A 23,713-nucleotide genomic window follows, 5' to 3' on the forward strand; every position below is an offset into this window, starting at 1 on the left:
CAATCCTCCTCCTCCTGCCGAACCAACATTACCTGTTCGCACCACTCCCGCTCCCCCGGCAAACCCAATTGAGCCACTACCATACCCGGGCACTCCGGCAGAGGCTCCCATACGAAAGGGGGCATTAACCGTAGGGGTAAAATTTGCAATCCACAAATCCACATCACGTACACCCCAATTCTCAGACTTGTCCCTCGCTAAACTCCGTCTAAACTGCTCGTCATAATTGACCCACCCCCACCCCCCATACATTCTATATGCCCTTAATATTAAATCACAATATCTCAATAAACCTGAATACAACTCCGGCTTCCTAGCTCCCAGCACACTAGCAAAAACATGAAAACTCAACAACCAATTCATAATCGTCTTCGCTACCCTCCCTTTCTTCTTTTTACCCTCCTCTTTCCCCCCATCCTTCCCCGCATTACCATCCCTATCCTGGGCTAGCAATGCAAATAAATCAATAAATTTACCCCTTAAAATTCGCTGTCTCCACTTCACCGTGATATAACTATCCAACGGTGCTATATTGCATAATGTATGCCCCAGCCTCGAACTGGCACACACACCTGGAATCTGCGTATTCTCCACACCCGATACCCCTATTCCCATACCCTCTTCCTCATTTTCAGAAGAAGATGAAGACGACCCCGAAGAATCCCATGAATCTGACGATTCCCAAACTTGCAACGGGTCACCACTCCCTCCTTTCCTTTCCCTTTTTTCACGCTCTAATCTCTTTACTACATGACATAAATTCCGCAAGAATTTTTTATTCTTCAACTTCTTCCTCAAACCCCGAACATGCACCTTTTTGTTCTGACCACTCCTTTCCCGAATCCCCTCCCGCAACTGCCCTCCCTCCCTTCCCCTTTCATACATATCTGCGCTGACATCTGTCAACTCACCAACAGCTCTTCCTGTAGAAGGCCCCTCTAGCGGATCTTCACCAGCTCCATCACCATCTGGCCCCTCATCCCGCCGCTGCACACCACTGCTCATTCCTGTTCCTGCTGGATTGCCCATTGCCATCAATTCAGCTCGCTCTTGCCCTATGTTCCAGCCCACTTGACACCCCGTTTCCACCAACAATCGACCCCGGTCTCCTATTACACTTTCTCCATCTCTCCCCATAAGTATACCCCTCCCCCCCGACTCTGCACCTTCCAAACAATTTTTTCTCTTCCCCACAACTTTTCCCCCACTCTTTGCCACTTTTTTGTGCCCCATTTACACAAATACTCCCAAAATATTGCAGTCACTCCCACTTCACTGCACCACATACACTCTACCCCAACAGCCCACACCAGCCTTCCCCAATAAACAATTCTCCCACTCACAAACTCCTACCTCCCCAAAACAAATGCCTTCCCTTCGTTTATTTATTTATTACCCACAAACCCTCTTCTCCCTTCACAATTACCCCATATATGCATCCCCCACAATTCTGTCTCCTTTCCCTCCGTTATCTATTACAAACGCCGCCGCTACAGCTCCTCCTCCCCCGATAAACGCTTCTCCACTTCCGCTTCCAACATCAGCAACTTCCACTCTAACACCCCCAAAACACAACACTCACCCCGAACAGATTCCGCTCCCCTCCGCCTGCCTGTTCCGCGTCACTCCTGCTGTCTCTGCCGTCTTAAATCTGCCTCTCTGCAGCGCACTTTACCGCCGGTTCCTCAATTATTCAGACCTCCCGCTCCACAGCCGACGAAACCGGAAGTGACCTCGCGCCTCAGCAAAAAACTACCGACAACTCTCCGCCGCTCTACACCAGGCACTCCCGGTAAGTACTTCCAATTCCTTCACCCTAAATCGTCAAAACTCCCCTCAATCCACCCTCACCCTCTCCTACCCTCCCACAGAATACTTTGAGCGCCAAACTTCTTTTCTTATCTCCTCCTCTCTCTCTTCCCATCCAATCCCCTTCCTTCCTTTCCATCCAATCTCCTCTTTTCCCTTCTGTTGCTAACCTGCCTACCCTCATCTGACCTGCCCCACCCCCACTCCTTCCCTTTATTTCTCATCTCTCCCTCCATACTTGACTGACTTTTGCCTTCAGTCAATGTTATTACCCTCACAGCTTAGGCTGTGAGGGCTCCCTTAAATCCAAACAGACAAACATTCATGTAAGCCAGTGCTGCCTTGATAGCCTTAATTCCTTCACTATGACTGATTTTCACAGTTTTATCTAGTCCATGTCTAGGCTTAGTGCAGTTGTATTCATCATCACTATCATCTTCGTTCTCACTCCCGTTCTCTATAGCAATCACTTACTGTCAGTTCTTCTTCATCTTTCTGCATCCATTTCTTCATATCATCTTCACAAGCATTCTTACAGCCCAGCATTTCTCATAACAAAGGAAGGAGACCATCTTCCTCAGCCGCTTCATTTTCAGTGTCATGTCTTTGTCCAATTTCATTTTCAGGGAGTAACTTTCTTCATGATCTTGCTAGGATTTGTGGTTCAATTTCATCCCGTGATTGAGTGATGCAGTTCACCTTCTTTAGCAATTCTAACATTCCTTTTCCATCATCCAATGCACAAAACAAGCTTTGTTAGAAGCTTACAGCAATATTTTTTCTTTAATGTTTCAAGTACAACTTGGTCCGCTGACTGACACAATGATATGATATTGGGAGGAAGAAATATCACTCTGATGTTAGTACTACTCAGTTTCCTACGCACTTTTAGCATTTTCAAAAACTTTTCTACTGATAGAGCAAATTCATTGAAAAACCAGCTACGGAAAATATCTGTGTCCATCCAGGCATTCTTCTAGACACATAGGGCCCTTTTAAGAAGCGGCAGTATGCCCAACGCAGGCTTACCGCACACTATTCCAGGACCACTACCGGCCCAACGTGGCCGCTGGCGGCAGTTCTGTGTCAAGCGGGCGCCATTTCTGAGGAAAAAATGAAAATCTCAGAAATGGTTAGCGTGACGGTAGCCCAGCAGTAATCGGGCATCACTGTGAGCTGCGCAGTTACCACCGGGTTACCGTGGAAGCCCTTACCACATGGCCATTTTTGGGGGGGAGGGGGCTTTTAACCCGCTGCGGTAAAAAGGGCCCTGGTTTGTGGGAAAAATGTCCCCTGCTACTACCGCAGGGCCCTTTTTCCTGCAGCTTGGTAAAAAGACCCCATAGAAAAATGAAGGCAAATAAAAACTCTATAGCTATCCAGTCTGCCCATCCATGCCATTTACTATGTCTTCCTCTCCCTTAGAGATCATATGTATTTGTCCCAAGCATTCTTAATTTAGATACAGTTTTTGTCTCCACCATCCCCACTTGGAGGCCATTCCACAAATTCACCACCCTTTCCATAATGAAGTATTTCCTCAGGTTGCTTCTAAGACTGTCCCCTTTCACCTTCATCCTATGCCCCTTCATTCCAATGCTTCCTTTCAATTGAAAGAGACTTGCCTCCTGTGTATTTATACCATGTAGGTATTTAAACTTCTCTATTATAACTCCCCTCTCCCGCCTTTCTTCCAAATTATACATATTAAGATCATTAAGTCTGTCCCCATACACTTTATGATGAAGACCACATATCATTTTAGTAGCCTCCCTCTGGACTGACTCCATCTTGTTTATATCTTTTTGAAGGTACAGTCTCCAGAATTGTACACAATATTTTAAATGAAGTCTCACCAGAGTCTTACAAAGGGGCATCATCACCTTCTTTTTCTTACTGGCCATTCCTCTCCCTTTGCACCCAAGCATCCTTCTAGCTTTTGCCATTGACTTTTCTACCTGTTTGGCCACCTTAAGATAATCGCTTACAATCACACCCATGTCCCGCTACTCTTTTGTGCACACAAGTTCTTCACCCCTTAAACTGTACCATTCCCTTGGGTTTTTGCAGCCCAAATACATGACTGCATTTTTTAGCATTAAATCTTAGCTGCCGAATTCCAGATCATTCTTCGAGCTTCGCTAGGTCCTCCCTCATATTATCCACACCTTCAGGGGTGTCTACCCTATTACAGATTTTGATATCATCCTCAAAGAGGCAAACCTTACCAGATAGCCCTTCAACAATATTGCTGTTGGTTCTTATAGGAAACTGGAAGTGCAGCAGGAGCCAAGTTTTTAAAAGTCCTTGGATTTTTTGACTTTCTTAATAAGTGTGAGTTGTAATTTATATTTATCAGTTATATTACTACAGGTTAGAATAATCACTCTTTCTTTACTTCGTTTTTAACCAGCAATTTAAACCAGTTCCATCACAATTATACATCTGCTTTCTTGATACTCCTTTTTTTTTTTAATTAGATGATGAATTTTAAATCCAATAAAATCCTCAGAATCTGCTGACAGTTTTCTCTCAGAAATATTGAGCCGTTTTATTATATTATCTGTTCTTCAAGCAATCAAACCAACCCACACTAGCAGTGAAATCAGGATCGCCTTCATTAAATTCCTTCTGAAAAAAAACAGAGCTTTCTCATGCAAGATAGGGCCTGACCTTGGCATGCCCTTGTCTCTTTGCTGTGTGAACCATAGGAACAAAGCTTCACTCACCTTTTCATATTTTGTATTTTTTCATAGTTTTTCCTAGTGTTTAATCCATAAGTAGAGGCTTAATTGGAGACCCATTTCTCCAGCTCACTTCATTGCCTTTTCCAGTCAATGAAGTTCTCCTCTACAGACAGTACAACTTTTTTCGCTTTTGACTTGCCATTTTAGAGAAAGCAGGGTCACAGGTACAGCTGACTCGGTTTTGAGTGAAAAGTGATCTAAAAATAAGAATAATAAAAGTAAATGCAAAAGAAGAAACAGTAGTAGAAGTATAAAAATGTAGGGGCCCATTTTGTATACATGTCCAATACGCGTGTCAGAAAATATTTTTTATTTTCTACCACATGGCGCTAACCGGGCGGTAATTGGCAGTGTACATGTGCTGACGATTACTGCCCGGTTAACGTATGAGACTAAGTCAATGGGTGATGGTAAGGTCTCAGGCCCAAAATGGATGCGCACCTATTTTTATGTTGCCACACATCCATTTTTGACCAAAAGAAAGGCCTTTTTTGTAGGCGCGCTGAAAACTGGACCTGCATGCATCCAATAAATGTGCCTACAACAGAGCAGGCCATAGTAAAATGACCCCTTAATGAGGCCAAGAATCTTACTAAGCAGTGCTGCCTTTCAACTGAACGCGACACCAGGAAAGAAAAAGAGAAAGCCACACACATCTGAATGATGACACTGTGACATTAGTGGAGGCTTATTGGATAAGCGAGACTCTACTGTATTTTATAGAATCAGAAAAGGCACCCAGCCCGAGGTGCCATCATTTCAAAATGATTGTGGGTGTCAAACAGAAAAGAAATTGCTTTTCCCATGACACAATGAAGGAGCTTGTTCAATATTAGAGGATCCTCAGCACCCACTGGCCTTCTATGTACCCAGCAGTAATATCTGCATTACAAAAACACTGATTCTGTACACCTTCCCAGAACCCCTAATGATCTGGAAAACAAACACCTAAATTTACAGTTTTTATAAATACCTAAAAAGAGAAGCCCAAAGGATACTGTCTCATGGATTTGAAAAAGAGGTTGTTTACTGGCCACTTTGTATATTCCTTTGTATTAGATTTGAAGCAGATCTAACATAATAATAATAATAATGAATAAATCATAGCTAAATTAGAACTAATGAATTATGTGAAACTTTAATGAATAAGGTACTAATTTATCATCTATTATCAAAATGCCCACAAGAGTGAAGACCTAATTAGCCTCTAGAGCAATCTTAATATTTAAGCATGCAAAATTGGTTTTAACAAATTAAATGGAGTTCGTCTTGGTATAGGTAAAGGGACGAGTAAAGAATGGCTTTTTCAATCTGTTTTATTGCAGAGGGTTTTGAGGACTGAATATACTTGTCTGCAGATAATACAAAAATCAGAAACAGAGCAGACACACTAGAAAGGGTGGAGAGAAAGAAATTGGGGTGAAATGATTAGAAGAATAGTCAAGGGCTCAGTGCAAACATCCATTAAAAGGAAACATCTACTGCTAGCCAGTCTATAGAACAAGGCAACATGGAAATCCAGCTGGTTGCATATGCAGAGGCTCCCACAAGGGACAGAGGTCAGAAAAATCATTTCTTCCTATGCTAGTAATGAAATCTTTTTATCTATAATCATATAAAAATTATTGTGAAGAAAATAGATTGGAAGTTTTCCAGAGATGCAAAATTACCTGCTGTACCTAAATGTAACTTGCCTTGAGCCACTACTGAAAAAAACATGAGCCAAATCCAACAGCCCTTCCCCTTCCCTTTACAAAATAAATGAGAATAAGCCTATAGGATATCATATACATTATTCTGCCCAATATTCAAAAGGTTTTAATTGGCAGGAGAGACTCCACAACCGAAACAAAGCAACAACTAGACTTGATAGAAACACATCACATGGAGTATTTGTTGGCAAGGGTGAAATGTCAATACTTAGAACATAATAATAAGTCGGGTAAGCTTTTAGCTTGGCAGCTTAAAAAGCAAAGAGCATCCAGGTGCGCTCTTTAAAGAACTTGGAGGGCACTAGTATCCTTTCCAACCAGACCATAGCGGCTGAATTTTAAAAATTTTACGAGTCTTTGTACACTTCTGACAGTACTACTTCAGAGTCCACTATGAGCAAATATCTTGATAGGCTCTCTCTTCATCAACTCCCAGAAATGGACCAGTTCTTGCTGAACAGAGGTAGTCAAAGGGAGGAAGTGGAGGAGGAAGCTATTAAGAGCTTAAAACCTGGTAACGCAGCAGGAGAAGATGGCTTTCCAGCAGAATATTATTAATCATTAGCCCCGGTTAAGGCCCCATTTTTGGCTAAGCTGCTTAACTTGATCATGGAGGGGACTCCACTTCCCAATAGTATGTATAAAGCCAAGGAGTGGTACTACCTCAACCAGGTAAAGATGCCACCTATGTGCCAGCTACCACCCTATTGCACTTTTGAATACTGTCATGAAAAGTTTTGCTAAGATTCTGGCATCCGGGTTGGAAAGATACTTGCTTAAATTGGTGCACTATGATCAAACTGGATTCATACATGGGAGATTGCTGGGGGATAATGTGCGGAGGGTGGTTAATTTAATAGCCCGGATTCAGTGGGATAAACTTCAGGCTATGTGTATAGCTATCGATGCTGAAAAAGCATTTGATAGAGTTGAATGGGAATTTCTGTTTCTAGTAATACAGAAAATGGGATTGGGAGGGAAATACAGACAGTGTGTTAGATCTTTATATGTGGCTCCATCTTTTCAAATTATAGTTACTGGGGAAGAATCTGAGCCCTTTCTGCTGGGGAGGGGGGTGCATCAAGGATGTCCGATGTCGCCACTTTTGTTTGCTCTGGCGCAAGGAATTCGGCTTAATCCTTGGATTGAACCGATCCGGGCAGGGCAGCAAGAACATAAAATTCTGCTCTATGCCAATGATACTTTGCTTTTTGTTTAAAACCCTAGGATCTGGCTGACCCCCTTGTTTACTGAATTAGAAGAATACTTGCTTATTTGAAGTATAAAACTAATAAAGATAAAACAGAGGCCCTGCTATTTAATGTCTCTAAAGCAGATGGACTGCAAGATCTTCCATTCCAAATTAATACGAAAGGCTTCTGCTATCTAGGAGTTAAGCTCTCAGGGAGGGTTCAAGATCTTTTCCAATGTAACTATTTACCACTAGACCATTCTATTAGAGCCTTGTTGGGAGAGTGGAAGGACCTCATGCTGTCCTAGATGGGTAGGATAGCGGTCATTAAAATAATAGCCCCTGATGTTTGTTTTTGTTCTCCCAGCTTTCTTTGTTGTTGCCTAGAGTTTTATTTCAGAAATGGGAGGGCATACTATGACGTTTTGTTTGGGGTGGGAAGGAGGTCTAAGATTAGTTTAGCCAGACTGACTCGTACATGGGAGACTGGAGGTTTAAGCTTCCAAAAGTTATGGCTCTACTGTAAAGCAGCAGTTCTCTGAGCTCTAAAGGATCACCAGGATCATCCAACGGAAAAGCTATGGGTCTCCCTTGAATGGGACCATATGGCCCTCTACTCCATTCATGAATATGTGTGGAGGAGACAGCAAGGAGAGTTGGGGGAGAGAGGTATCTATTGTTTGCATATTTTTTGGGTTGCCTTGAGTAAATGTTGGACTGAGATGAAGCAAGTACTGGGGGTTTCAGGAATGTTCCATCCCCACAGTAGGTTGTGAAACTATCTGCTGTTTGCCACCAGGTACTTCACTAGCTTGCGGCGGTGGTTGGAGCTACTGGGTCTGTCCTACTGTAAAGATGTGTGGCCCTCAGGGGTTATGCCTTTGCTAGCCCATCTGCAGGACCTGCTGAGTTTTAAAATTCCCTTTTTTTTCAATATTTTCAATTTAGGGATGTTCTACAACATCCACTGGCACGGGCTCATTTATTTCATAAAACACATGATTTGGAAACCCTTTTATTTAAATCAGGCAATGCAGTAAAACTTTTGTCCCACTGTTCTAGAGTCCTTTCTGAACTCTTCAGCTTGGAAGAGACGGATGAGGGGAGATATAATTGAGGTCTTCAAAATCCTGAGTGGTGTAGAACGAGTAGAAGTAAATCGATTTTTTTACTTGTTCCAAAAGTACAAAGACTAGGGAACACTCGAGGAAGTTACTTGGAAATACTTTTAAAACAAATAAGAGACTTTTTTTTCACTCAATGAATAGTTAAGCTCTGGAACTCTTTGCCAGAGGAGGTGGTAACAACAGTTAGTGTATCTGGGTTTAAAAAAAGGTTTGGACAAATTCCTGGAGGAAAAGTCCATAGCCTGCTATTGAGACAGACATGTGAAGCAACTGCTTGCCCTGGGATTTGTAGTATGGAGTGTTGCCATGATTTGGGTTTCTGCCAGGTACTTGCGACCTGGCTTGGCCACTGTTTGGAAAACAGGATACTGGGCTAGATGGACCATTGTTCTGACCCAGTATGGCTACTCTTATGTTCTTATGAGCATTAGGAAGTTAAGTGGCAGGATTATACACTGGATATGCACACAAGAGCTGTGCCTAATCAAAGCTCTTGTGCTCATGCCCAGCCCAACGAGGGGAGAGGCAGTGCGGCAAAGACAGAGGGAACCGACCTGGAGCGATGGGCGGTGGAATGGGAACTGGAGACTGCAGCAGCCTGCACGTCCTCACTCTCTCGCATGGCCCCCCCAGTGGCCCCCTCACATTCCCGCAGCACAGTTGCCTCACGTTCTCGCAGCACGCTGGCTGAAACTCCTTCCAAATCCTCGAAAACCACCTCTGTGCCTGACAAGTCTCTGCATTCTTCACCATTTCACTGGCTACATAGGAAGGAAAGGACCTCTACTCTGTCACTTGCTGGACATAAGGAGAGCCTGCTCCGAGCTGGCATATATTTTTGTATGGTAGGGCTCCCTTTTTCTAGGGTGCTGTTTTCTGTGCATCGGAGAGAATGTGAAAAGGCCTCGTTTTCAATTGTTTGCCTGAGCTGATCCATTGCAAGCTCTTGTATGCTGCTGTAAGGACCTTCTGATTATATTGTACTGGCAAATGTGGTCTCTAGTCCAGCGCTAATGGCCTCTAGGGCACCCGGTCAAAAGAAACCAGACAAAAAAAGTTCCCGACATAAAAGTCCCTGTCAAAATAGACTCCTGACAAAAGGGCCTGATGAAATAGATTTATTTTTGAATGGTACAAATTTGAAGGGTACAAAGAAGTGGAGGAGCCATAAATTACTGAGAAAGTCCATGGCTTGTCACTTGAAAGTCCTGGCACCTGCCTACGGCTTGACTTCACTATCCACACTTGGTATCTAGTGAGAATCATAAATCTGTTTTGTTGTGGGTTTTTTGGGGAGGGTTTTTTTTGTCATGGTCTGTTTTAGTTTTAGTGTGTTTTGTTGGGGTTTTTCTGTCGGTTTTTTTTTTTTGTTTGGTCTATTATGTCGGGGTGCCGGCCTCTAGTGCATGCGTGTGCTTCTGAGCATCCAGGCATGTGGTAGAAATTAGGAGTTAAGGAGAACGTAGCTGCTGCTAAACAGAAATAAAATACTTACAAGACTTTGTAAATGGAAGTTTTTGCTACTTTTTTGTTGTTTATGCTGCTGCTGCTTTTAGAAGTGACATTAAAACATCAAGCAAATTACTGGTTCAGACCAACATATTTGGAGTTGACCGAGTTAAGTGGAGTTTGCTAAGAACATAAGAATATAAGCATTGCCATGCTGGAACAGATCGAAGGTCCTTCAAGCCCAGTATCCTGTTTCCAATAGTGGCCAACCCAGGTCTAAATACATGGCAAGATCCCAGGACAGTAAAACAGATTTTATGCAGCTCATCCTTAGAAATAAGCAGTGGATTTTCCCAAGTCCATCTTAATAATGTTAAAAGTCTGAACTGCTTATTTATTCTGCTGGATTATTCCAGTCCTGATCCTGAACATAAATGTGTTTATGTACCTGGTTCTCACCCTCGGAGAACACACTAGGCAAATGGCTAGGTGATCACCAGAAATGATGGTTATATATAGCATAACAAGGCCTTGGAGTGCTTAGAATAATAGCAAGCCTAAAATATATGTTTTCCCCCTTGAATTACTTATAACTTTAATTTGCAACACACCATTTTACTACAATTAATTTCTTAGCAAGGGAGGATTGAATTTTTCTTTCAATCCACCTTCAGGATAATGATTTTCAACTGCCTTAAACATAATGGATGTTATGCCTAAAGTACCACTTTATTAAATTATAATGTATATTCCTGTAATTACTAGTAATTCATATGACTGTTCCTATAATTGTATTTCCTTTAACTGGTTGTAGAAAATTGACTACATCAGAAAGTGTCATCTTACCTCAGCAAATACGGAGAGTAAAGGAACAGTTGTAAGCAGGATGCTTATGTGAAAAGTCCAAAACAGCACCTAGTTAAAGCCTATTTTATAAAGGCAAATTAAGTGCATATGTGCCTTTATAAAATAAACACCCAGAACCAGTTCCAATCACTGTTCCCTCTAAGCTGAGCAGGAATCCTCCAATTACATTTCTACCAGTGGGGCAGGGCCACCGAGAGACTGGGTCAGGGCTTCTGCCACCCCCTTCATGATCGCTGCCACTGCCACCCCCACAGATCGCCACAACTGCAAATTTACCTTGGCTGGTGGGGATCCCAAGGCCCCTCCAGCAGAAGAGGTCTTCCGCCAGCGCGGCTCTTGCCTGCCCTTGCGGCTGATTTTTCTCTCAGTGCATACTCAGTTTCAAAACCGAGCATACGCGGCCAGAGAGGAAAAGCAGCCGCTCAAGCAATGGACAGAGTGTAAAGCAGCGCTGGAGGAAGACCTGCAGTGTCTGCTCCTCTGGATCCTCCCTAGCCTCCGAGGAGGTCCTGGCGCTGGAGTTTTCTTTTGCACCTGTCGGGACGCGATCACCCGTCAGGAGCAGGATAGAGACAAACCCCAGTGCCGGCCCCCCTTGGAGGCCCCGGCCTGGGGAATTTTGCCCCCTTGGCAGCCCTGCAGTGAGGGGTGGTGCTTCGACATTGTCTTTTCAGTTGGTAGGGAGAGGCAGGTTCCCTGGAGTCCTGCAGAGCTTTCCTGTCCCTCAATATAGAAAATGTGATAGTGAAACATCACCACCCACTGGCAGGACTGTAGTTGGAGGACTCCCACTCGGCTTAGAGGGAATGGTGGCTCTAATAGCTCACAAATGCTCCAGTACAAATTTACACCTGCTTCAAAGAAAGTGCAGTTTTGTATTTTATAAAGTGCACATTCATGTTGCAACCCTGCCTCCACACTATCCAAATTATGCCCCAGGGAACACCTTTGTGGAGTGTGGGCCCGATATTCAAAGTGATTTAAGTGGGCAGACAAAGCTACTGCTCACTAAACGCATGCTCAGTGGGCCAGCCGCGGATATTTAGTTGCAGTTAATCGAGCAGTGCTGTTGAATATCGGCACAAACTGGCCAGTTTGAAAGTGGGCGGGAGGGGGGGCGTTCTGGTGGCAGGCAGAGATAGGAAGGAACCGGGAGTTATGCAAGTGCTGGCAATATTTAGTGCCTGCATAGCTAATCAGGCAAATAGGAACACACAAAAAAAACAGTCCTAACTATGCCTGCTTAACTATGAGGGGGCTGACATTGAATGCTGGCCAGTACCTGCAGTGGCCATTTTGAGAAAGGAGCTGTGATAGACATGAGTGAATGGGTATCACTCCTGCCTGTAGGACTCTATTAGACCACTAGGGATAAAAAGGTAGGCCTAGGAGAGGATTGTATATTACTGTGGATCTCTGGCAGCAGCAGCAGCAATTGAATGAAGGCTAGCATGCTCTGTGGAGCCTATGAGGCCATGTGCTCTGCTGCTTCACCCCTTCCCCCTTGCCCCTTCAGAAATAGAATGCGGGAGTCAGAGGGAGTGGGATACAGAAGAGAACATGGACCAACGGCTCCATGGCATGTACTGGATCTTTAATTGCTGCCACAGGCCTGGCAGCAGAACTATGTGGTGATGAGTGATGGTGGGTGTTTAAAATTGTATGGGCCAGGGCCCTTGTGATCCACCCTGCTCCAGTGCTCCTGCTTACACATTCATATTAGACCATGCAGTTTTATAGAAGCCCATTACCATGTGTAAAACAGGCTTTACACATGGGAAATGTTTGCTAAAACTACCCCCTAAAAGATCAGTGTCTCGCTAGTTTCCATCAGTGATGTTTGCGTGTATACAGTATGATTCACTAAGGCCTTTTCTTGTAGATACAAGGCTGGATCCAGACTTCTAAAGAGGTAGCCATCTTAGTATATAACAGTAAAAATAGCACTTTATTGATTACTACTTACTACTTAACATTTATAAAGCGCTACCAGGGTTACGCAGCGCTGTACAATTTAACACAGAGGACAGTCCCTGCTCGAAGGAGCTTACAATCTAAAGGACAAAAAAGTGCAGTCAATCAAATTGGGGCAGTCTAGATTTCCTGAATAGATGTATCATGGTTAGGTGCCAAAAGCGACATTGAAGAGGTGGGCTTTGAGCAAGGATTTGAAGATGGGCAGTGAGGGTACATGTGAATCGATTTTGTACTCTTTAAAAAAGTAAAAAGACTAGGGGACACTCAATGAAGTGGTTATCATACCTGGGTTTAAAAAATATTTGGTCTGGAGGAAAAGGCCATAGTCTGCTATTGAGATACATACACATGCCAATATGGCTATTCTTATGTTCTTAAACACTTTCTGCATCGAGTGGCCAGGCCAGTAACAGTGCGTAGACCACTTGTTAAGTGCGCGCTTTTGCCTGCAGTAGCTTTCCTCATTTGTGTTAGAGAAATTGTGTGCACAGCCATCAGTGTACAGCTCTAAGCTTTCTGCATCAACTCCAATCTCAGGGCCCTCTGAAAATACTGCTCTAGCAGGACCCCCAAATGTCAGCCTTCCTGAAATAGCACAAGCAATAAATTATGCCGAGCTTCAGTCCATTTGTTAATTGTGAGTATCCTGAAAACCGGAGTGGCTGAACATAACAAGTGACCCTGCAGAGAGCCAGCCAATGCTCCCAACACGCACGCCGGTCATGTTGGGAGCATATTAACATATTAACATATTTATTGAGACATAAGAGTCTACTTTCAGATAGAGGGTCTGATCCCATTCTAGGTCTATAGGGAAAAGACCTTCATAAGTCTGGCTCACAGAATGTCGGGATAGGGAGAAGCCTTAGCAAATCAGACTCATAGCGAACTAGCACAGGACAGGATCCTGGCTCTGCTATTGTTTTTCTATATTCTTATCAGACTAGGACAAATCTATGCATTGAAAATGTATATTCTTAAAAAAAAAAAAAAGAAGGCTTCACTGAAATCCAAATGAACCCTTGGCTACTTTTTCAAGCAATTGGCTGTGAACTTTTTCACCTCGTGTTTATTTCATTAATCAGTGTCCAGCTATATCCTATTAGTCCTCACACTGCATGTGTGTATATGTGTGATGTAGATAGAGAGGTACTTGTTGATTAGCTGGAATATGGCGGGGTACATTGGAGCCGACTCTGTGGGTGCTGTGGGTGCTTGAGCACCCCCAATATTGAGAAAATTCCTTGTATGTGTCCAGGGAGGGGTCATTTCCATTGGGCTTAGCACCCCCAATAATTTTGAAAAGTTGGCTCCTATGGCGGGGTAACAATGATATAATCTACAGACTGGATAATGAGCATTAAGTTTCACAGCGGATAGCCAAGCTGTTTTTGACTTGGTCAGGGGCTGCTCATTATTTCCCTCCCTTGGTTAGAGATGTTGAACATTTTTGTGCATTACAGATCAGAACGGTAGTGCTCACACAGTGATCTAATAAGCTAGTATCTCTTATTCTGGAACAGAAAGACACACCGACCGATATTCAGTGTTATTTAACTGGCCAGGAATGGCTCCTGGCTTGTTAAATAGAACTTAGGGGTGTTTTACTGAGCCATGATAAACAGTGGCCTGCAGTAGAGCGAGCGCATCTTTTGGGTGCACGCTGAGCCATTTTTTACCATGTCTAGGAAAAAGGGCCTTTTTTTTTTTTAAGGGGTCGGAAAATGGACGTGTGCTGAACTTGAAACCAGTGTACATCCATTTTTGGGCTGAGACCTTACCGCAACCCATTGACCTAGCGGTAAGGTCTCATGCTGCCCACATGGTAAGCATGCAGCAGGTGCCAACTGCTGTTTACTGCCGGGTAAGTGGCCCATGGTAGAAAATAGAAAATTATTTTCTACCATGGGATTTGGCACCTGCCAAATTCAGAATTACTGCCTGACTCACATGCCAGCCGGGTGGTAATGCCGATTTGGCATGCGCTGTACATGTGTAGGCCCTTACGCAGCTTAGTAAAAGTGCCCTTTAACAAGCTAAGCGCTAATATTCAGTGCGGAATAGCCGGTTATCTCTTCTTGAACATTAGTGCATAGTGGCTATCTGGCTATATCGTGTGATATAACCGGCTAGCTGCAAATATTCAGTGCTTCGCTGGCTATGTTTAACGGCCAAATCGGTCTGCCTAAATAGCAGTCCTATCTTTGGCCGCTATAAACTTAGCCAGCCAGCACTAAAGATTAACTTGACCGGTTAATTTTAAGCTAGCCAAAAAAACCTGGATATTCAATGCTGATCATCTTTATGATCTAGTGTTTGATAGATTGATCTAATCTCTAACTTGCTTCACGTCGATGTAGTCAAAAGCTTTTTAGGTAACTGCTGGCAGTATTGTATCTAGAGGATATGGTCAATATATACATTTGTCTTGTAGAAAGAAAACAAGTTATGGAAAATAAAAGAAAGAATAAAGGTGCATTTGCCAGACACTAACATTGATCTGCAGTTTATTATATCATCATGCATTTGGTACTGATATCGATGATAATAAGCAGGAGGAATACATGTGTTATTGATAAAATACTTTTAATATCTATGTGATTGCCTCTATTGCTTGGCACTTCCATCTGTTATTTTGAAATCATGCCCACTAATGTCAAGATACTTTAAGAAATAGCTGAATGTTGAATAACATAGTAACATAGTAGATGACGGCAGAAAAAGACCTGCATGGTCCATCCAGTCTGCCCAACAAGATAAACTCATATGTGTATACCTTACCTTGATTTGTACCTGCCTTTTTCAGGGCACAGACTGTACAAGTCTGCCCAGCAGTATTTCCCGCCTCCCAACCACCAGTCCCGCCTCCCATCACCGGCTCTGGCACAGACCGTATAAGTCTGCCCTCCACTATCCTCGCCTCCCAACCAACAACCTCTCTTCCCCCACCTGCTCCGCCACCCAATTTCAGCTAAGCTTCTGAGGATCCATTCCTACTGCACAGGATTCCTTTATGCATATCCCACGCATGTTTGAATTCCGTTACCATTTTCATCTCCACCACCTCCCGCAGGAGGGCATTCCAAGCATTCACCACCCTCTCCGTGAAAAAATACTTCCTGACATCTTTTTTGAGTCTGCCCCCTTTCAATCTCATTTCATGTCCTCTCGTTCTACCGCCTTCCCATCTCCGGAAAAGATTTTTTTGTGAACTGTTTGTTTTACTAGAGACAATTCTTTTAATAATATCTTACAACTACTAACAGTAGTCAATATTTTCCCACTTTTTAATAGATTGTTCATGAAGGAGTTGATAATAACATGCCAACTGAACAGCTGTGGAACCAAATTCCTCCTTGCTCATTATAGAAGCCACAGATCCAGGCTGTTTGTCTTATTGTGCACATTTGAGTTTGAACTTTATGGACAGGTCTCAATTGTGTCTGGCAGGATTTGCTTTACTATTGTATGCAACCTCTTAAAAACAGAAATTGAGAGAAGTTGAGTGTTGCGTCGGCCAATTTTATCTGCACGGTTATCTAAGATCAATTATGTACTAAGTAATACTTTGAGAGTATTGAGTTCATACCCCATTACACATGATAATTTGCATTTTGTTTTGCCAGGAGATGATGAGAACAACAGTTTGAATAAATGGTATTGCTTTATTCCAACAGCAGAGATTTTCTGTAGTTAGGGAAAACTTATTCCAGACACACTGTTCCACTTGCAAATAGTCATAGCAGATGTACTCTAAATATAAATGGGCAGCTGGTTGCCCTCAGGCAGTATTGTGCAGCTCAACAGTTGGGAACATGGGCCAGTGGTGATGAAAATGCCTCAAGATGGAGGAGATGTGGCTTGGTATAAAAGGAGAAGGTACTAGAGCCTGATGGAAGAAGAAGAAGGGGGTGAGGAATAAAGAGTTACACTGAAATAGGAACATAGGTGCAAGATAGAATGGCAAAATGATGGGATGGAGGAGAGGCTGGAATGGGATGAAATTGGATGCGTGAGGGGAAAAACAGAGAGTTATGTGGCCCACAATGGAAAATGATTTATAATCTAGGCTTGTGTCTGAGGCAATGGAGGGCTAAGTGACTTGCCAGAGATCACAAGGAGTAGCAGTAGGATCAGAACCCTGGTTTCCTTGGTTCCTATTGTTCTAACCATTAGGAAAAGAAAAGGGAATTGCATGTCTTAGAAAGTTTGAGAGATGGAAAAGAGGGTTTGGGGGATAGATAGAGTGATATAGACAGAGATGGAGAGGGAGGAGTGAGATAAATTGAAGAATAAGGAACATAAACATGGAGAGGGTGAACAGAAGTGAGATATAAAGAAGTGGAGATGAGAGAAGTGACATGAAAGACAGTAATGGCAGAAAGAAGCAAAAGGATAGAGAAAGGAAAACTGAAAAGTCAAATTGAAGGAGATCCAGGAAGAAGAATCGGGAGGAGGCAGACAAGGTCAAAGAAAAGGAGGCTGTCAATGAATTAGTGGCAGTAGTGGACTATGGAATGTGGAAAATCTGTGTATTTGATTTCTGAGCCAAGTTTGTGTTCATTGGGCTAGATAGAGCCTGAATGCTGCAGAGGGAATGTGAATGAAAGCTGATGGTGCTGTAGCTCCAGTAGAGGCTGGTTTCAACTGAGCAAAAAGTTCAGATGAGCAAGAAGAACTGCTGGGCCATAAAGTGAGAGAGGGAGATTGATTCACTAAGGTGGCGGTAAGGACTCCCATGGTAACCCTGCAGTAACCTGGCAGTGCACAGTGATGTCTGAGTACCACTGGGTTAGCGCTGCACTATAAAAAATATTTTTTTTTCCAGCACACCGGAAATGGCACACCCTTGAGGCAGAACTACCACCGGCAGCCATATTGGGCCAGCGATAGTTTCCAACTTAGCATGCAGTAAGCCCGCATCAATATTTAAGGTTGAGGCTAAGACATTTTTTTTCATCGTCTTTTTTGTTTCAAGCAGTTGTAGTGTGGAATTCATTACCATCCGAGATAAGAATGGTACATTATTATGACATATTTAGGAAAACTTTAAAGACTTTTTTTTATTTCAAAAATTCTTGTTATTGGACCCATGAGTTGTTTGTTATGGTTTTGCTTTTATGAGAGTATTTTGTAATTTTTAATTACATGCCATTATTTAGTAACATTTTGTTGTACTTCTCATAATTGTTATCCACACACAACCTGAATAAGGAAGATGTGGAATATAAGAATCATTATAAGATAAGATAAAATAAATGATACAAGCTTGCCACTGAAGTGTAAGCAAGTAGTTTGGTTTCTATGCATTCCTCTTACTTTCAGCGTATGAGTATTTTTTTTTTACTTTTATAACAAGGTAGCAAAAATAAATTCATGAAAACTGAGCAGTCTTAAGGGTTCTTATTTCGTGATGACCTGATTGTAATTTCATGCTTCTTTGAACACACACACTATTCAATAGCTTAAACTAACCATTAGTGGTTGAAAGAAATGTTTCATTTCCAAGTCTTTTACAGCTGTACCAAGAGAAGATCCTTTTTTGTAATTTAGCAGTGGGAAATGCTAGAAATTAATTTCTAATTTTGTAATGGTAATGCTCTTTATTGATGTCTAATAGCTGACTTAGCTGTGTGTGTGAAATGTGAGACAATTTGTATATAATGTGTATCACTGGTGTTAGTACTTGTAGATACATAGGGCTTATGATTCTACAGGGTTTAGAATTGTAAATCTAGTTGTTGTTTTTTTTAAAATCCAAGTTTTAAAACACAGATTTTTTTTGTACCCTCCTAAAGTACCTGAGGGGCATAATCGAACGGCGCCAGCCAAATAGATGGCCGGCCATCTATTTGGCCGGCGCCGCAAAGAGCAGTCCCGAACCGTATTATCGAAAAAGATGGCCGGCCATCTTTCGTTTCGATAATATGGTTCGGGCCGGCCCCCTCCCTGCCCATCTTCAAATCCTTGCTCAAAGCCCACCTCTTCAATGTCGCCTTCGGCACCTAACCACTACACATCTATTCAGGAAAGCTTGACTGCCCCAACTTGACATTTCGTCCTTTAGATTGTAAGCTCCTTCAAGCAGGGACTGTCCTTCTTTGTTAAACAGTACAGCGCTGCGTAACCCTAGTAGCGTTCTAGAAATGTTAAGTAGTAGTAGTAGTAGATGGCCGGGTTTGAGATGGCCGGCATTGGTTTTCGCCGATAATGGAAACTAATGCCAGCGATCTCAAACCCGGCCAAATCCAATGCATTTGGTTGTGGGAGGAGCCAGAATTTGTAGTGCACTGGTCCCCCTCACATGCCAGGACACCAACCGGGCACCCTAGGGAGCACTTCTAAAAATTAAAAAAAAATATAGCTCCCAGGTGCATAGCTCCCTTACCTTGGGTGCTGAGCCCCCCAAAACCACCCCAAAACCCACTCCCCACAACTCTACACCACTATCATAGCCCTTATGGGTGAAGGGGGCCACCTACATGTAGGTACAGTGGGGGTGGGGGGGGGTTGGAGGGCTCCCATTTACCACCACAAGTGTAACAGGTGCTGACATTCTCCTCCAACACATTCATTCAGGGGCCCTTTTACAGAGCTGTGGTAAGCCCAACCCGGTTACCTCTGGGTAAGCGTGGGAGCCCTTATCACCACCTCAATGGGTGGTGGTAAGGGTTCCCAGCCACATGGCCACACGGTAAGAGTTATCTCACCACGTGGCCATATTGTTTTTGGGCTTTTACCAGCTGCAGAAAAAATGGCCCTGGCGCATGGGAAAAACGGTCCCTGCCAATAGCGCAGGGCCCTTTTTCCTGTAATTTGGTTAAAGAACCCCCTCGTTGAGCTCAGCATGCTTTCCAACATTTCCCTCCTCTTACTTCAGCACTCTACATTTGCCTACAGTTCCACAACAGTAAACTGAAATTCAGGTAGTCTTAACTAGCATAAGCTTGAAATTTATTTTTAGTAGATAGAATAGGATGAGTAACAACCCCAGCCCAGCCTAGCTAGCCCAATGTAACTAATCTAGAAAATTCAAACTTCAGATATAACATTAAAAGGGTCTGTAAGTCTGTCAGCTAAGTTTCTTCTATATTAATAAGCTATTATGCCTATAAAAATTAGAAGGAAAAAGAACAAATCCCAGACAAAAATTCCCACAATTCAGTTCTTTATTAAAGACTACTTGATCTTAATATTATATTTTCAGAAGCAGTAATCATGGGGTTATGGGAGCCAGATGGCATCTATTTACTGTTTTACTATGGACATATGGTTATGGTTTATGGTTTATTGGTACTTGATATACCACTGTACCGATCACAGCGGTTTAGAAACAAAATAATACAAAACACAAAAAATCAGATGAAGAACTACAAAACTTTGGACAGGGAAGGTAAACAATCAAGCCAGTTCATACAGCATTGAGTAGAGCAGGTGAAGGAAAGGGAAGGACAGTAAGAAGAGAAGGAAGGGGAAAGGAAAATAAACCACAGGGTAGGGTGAAACAGCCAAGCAGACTTTGTCTAGGGAGAAGGCTCTTTTGAAGAGCCAGGTCTTAAGCAGGAGTTTGAAAGTTTTGAATGATTGCTCAGCATGGTTGGGAAGGGGAAGGGAATTCCAGAAAAAAAGGGGAGGCAAAATAGAAAGCACGATGTCTAGTACCCTCAAACTGAGCATTTCTAGGGCTGGGAAGGACTAGATGGAAGTCATTGTGAGAACAGAGCAGATGAGGAGAGTAAGGCACTGTGACGTTAGAAGTATTGGGAGTCTGTTTTGAGAAATACTACAACTGGTACCAACCACTGACTCAGGAAGAAGATTGAATAAGATTTATAACCTCTCAGGTAGAATATTGAATAGTGAGGAGATTGCAGTGCTGAATAAAGGTCTATCTTTTACACCTACACCTTAGTATAATGCATTTAACATAGGGATAGAATTATTTAGGTTTATTCGTAAATTGAAAATAGTTGATTATTTCTCAAGACTGCCAATGCTCCGGATAGGTCCACAGTAAAACATGATAGTAAATGGATGCCATCTGGCCCCCTTAACCCCATGATTACCGTGAAGGAGGTCACTGAGAAAATAAAGGGAAGAGAATTTTAAAGAATTTAAGCAGAAAAGAGAAAGCTGCCCTATAATCTTTGAAAATTGATTGTAACTTTATTTTAAATCCAGCAGAAAAGGACGTGGGAGTTGTTGCTATAGTTATCAAACAGAATACAAAAGAAATTGATCGGCAATTAGAAGACCATAAAATTTATAAGAAGTTACTCAATGATCCTACCTGGGGTATCAAAGAAATTTTTTTGATTCCATTTTAGAAATTGGTTTGGCAAGTGGTTATATTACTAAAAAGGAGTTTTGAAATGTTCAATCACCATACATTCCTGTCTGATACATCTTACCTAAGATACACAAATCGTTAGAAAAACCTCCAGGTAGACCGACTGTATCTGAAAATGGCTCTGTTTTTGAACCTATTTAGATTTTTACAGACAAATTTCTGAGACCATTGGTACCATTGATACCATCACATATAAGGGATTCCAAGGATATGATTAACTGTATGAGTCAGATGAGTGTTGATGAAGATTGTACCTTAGCAACCTTTGATGTGGAATCGTTATATAACAATATACTGCAAGGTGAAGCACTTAATGTTATTCAAGAAACATTATTTGGGGGTAATTGCCCTAGGCAACTGCCAATTGAATTTCTAACATCCCTAGCTAAGATTGATTTAAAAGAAAATTATTTTTGTTTTGATAAGACTTTTTTTTTAAGTAAAAAGGAATACTGCTTTGGGCTGTACCATGGCACCATCCACTGCCAAGCTCTACAAGGCCGATTTTGAAAAAGATTTTTCTAATGTGCATCAGTACAGTAATCAGTTAGAGGTCTGGATAAGGTACATTGATGATGTTTTTATAATTTGGAAGGGAACAGAAAATGATATTTTTGATTTTCATTCTTGGATCAACAGTTTAAACAGCAATTTGAAGTTCCAGCTATAGTAGGGATAGGATAGCTGTTCTTGATATTTTGATTGTTAAAAAATAATGGTAAATTAGGGACAGACTTTTTTTTATAGAAAACCGACTGACCTGAACAAATTACTGCATTAATATAGCTAATTTTTGAGAGCGACAGCTATGTTCTGATAATGCGACATAGGATAGACGAGAAATAGACTTAAAGTCAGATTTCTTGAGAGAAGATACCCCATGAAGGAGTCCTTTTAATAAGACTTACAGTACAGCAGGAGACAATAATTTATTTTTTCAAAAACTTCCAGATTTGAGTTTGACTGAGTCTAAGCCCAAGCACTTATCAGAAGAGCTGATATCCCTCAACAACTTTGGCTGGCTTCTGAGTAACATGGAGGGGTATTTTCAATAAGACATCTAAGTCTGAATTGAGATGTTTTGCTGAAAACATCTCAAACCAACATCTAGCACACAGCCATATTCAAACTAAAAAAATGTCTAAATTTCTGGTTCGATTATGGCTTTGAGTTAGATGTTTTCAGGCTCACTACTTCCATCTATAAGTACCATTTAAAAAAAAGAAAAGAAAGAAAATAGCCCAGGGAAAAGCTTAGAAAATGAAGCCATAGGCAAGACTGTCTGGTTGCATTCCTAGTGAATTGGCCATACAGACATCTCAGCAATGCAGAGAGGCAGCCTAGTGGTCAGTGCATTAGACTTAAAGCCCTCCAAGTCCTGCACAAATTTCACCCAAAGCATGCATCCAACATACCCCCTTGAAATTTAGAAGAACTGCGGAGTAAAACATCCCAATACTAAGTTTCGAAAATCACAACTTAGATATTTTGGTGAGGTAAACATCCATCTGCCGCTTTGTGCTGCTTTTGAGATGTTTTTTCTCTTTTGAAAAATGAGCATCTTAGTAATATAGGGCCCTGTTTTCAAAGGCATGCTAGTATTTTTAGCATGCACTAAAAATTAGCACACGCTAACCGTGTAGATACATCTACACAGTTAGCAGGTGTGCTAAGAACCAGGGGCGTAGCTAGGTGGGGCTAGGGGGCATGGGCCCCCACATATTTAGCCTTGGCCCCACTACTTTTGACCCCCGCCACCGCCCCTCCCCCACCACTTTCGACTCCCCCCCTCCTGCCACCGCCAGGTACCTTTGCTGGCGGGGGTCCCTAACTCCCGCCAGACGAAATCCTTTTCAGCGCCGGTCTCCGGCGTGTTCGCTGATCTGTTTCATGTGAGTCAGGACTCACAGGAACAGATCAGCGAACGCGCTGGAGGCCGGCGCTGAAGAGGACTGGATGACAGGGGTTGGGGACCCCCACCAGCAAAGGTACCTGGTGATGGCGGGGGAGGGGCAGCGACGGGGGAGGTGAGGGGGGTCGAAAGTGGTGGGGGGGGGGGGGGTTGGCGGCGCCAGAGGGGCTAAAATGTGCCCCCTCACCTCGGGCTCTGGACCCACCTCCTGCTGAGGTCTGGCTACGCCCCTGTTAAAAACGCTAAGGTGCCTTTGTAAACAGGACCCATAGTAAATATCAGCAGATAAAGACCTGTACTGTCCATCCAGTCTGTCCAACAAGGAAGCCAGAGTTGAATCTGGCACTCTGTTCAGGTTATGTGTAAAAGTCTTTGCATGACATATATTTAAAGTTGCACTACACGAACAAAATTCCTTTGACAGGTACAACAGAGAAATTAGCAATGCCTCTTTAGTAACCTCGTGTCCACACTGACTAATAACCAGAGATGGTGTCTCTCATTATGTGGGAAGGTGTGTTGATCATAGGCAAATTATACATGGCCATGCAAGATTTAGGCACTCACAGTT

General features: G+C 42.7%; 1 protein-coding gene across 1 annotated transcript in view; it reads left to right on the top strand.

The window, feature by feature from the left end:
- Positions 1 to 23,713, top strand: part of NKAIN3 (sodium/potassium transporting ATPase interacting 3) — an 829,211-nt gene that overhangs the window by 276,809 nt on the left and 528,689 nt on the right. The gene's annotated exons all lie outside the window — the stretch shown is intronic.

Source organism: Microcaecilia unicolor, chromosome 1, assembly GCF_901765095.1.
Source record: "Microcaecilia unicolor chromosome 1, aMicUni1.1, whole genome shotgun sequence".
Taxonomy (NCBI): domain Eukaryota; kingdom Metazoa; phylum Chordata; class Amphibia; order Gymnophiona; family Siphonopidae; genus Microcaecilia; species Microcaecilia unicolor.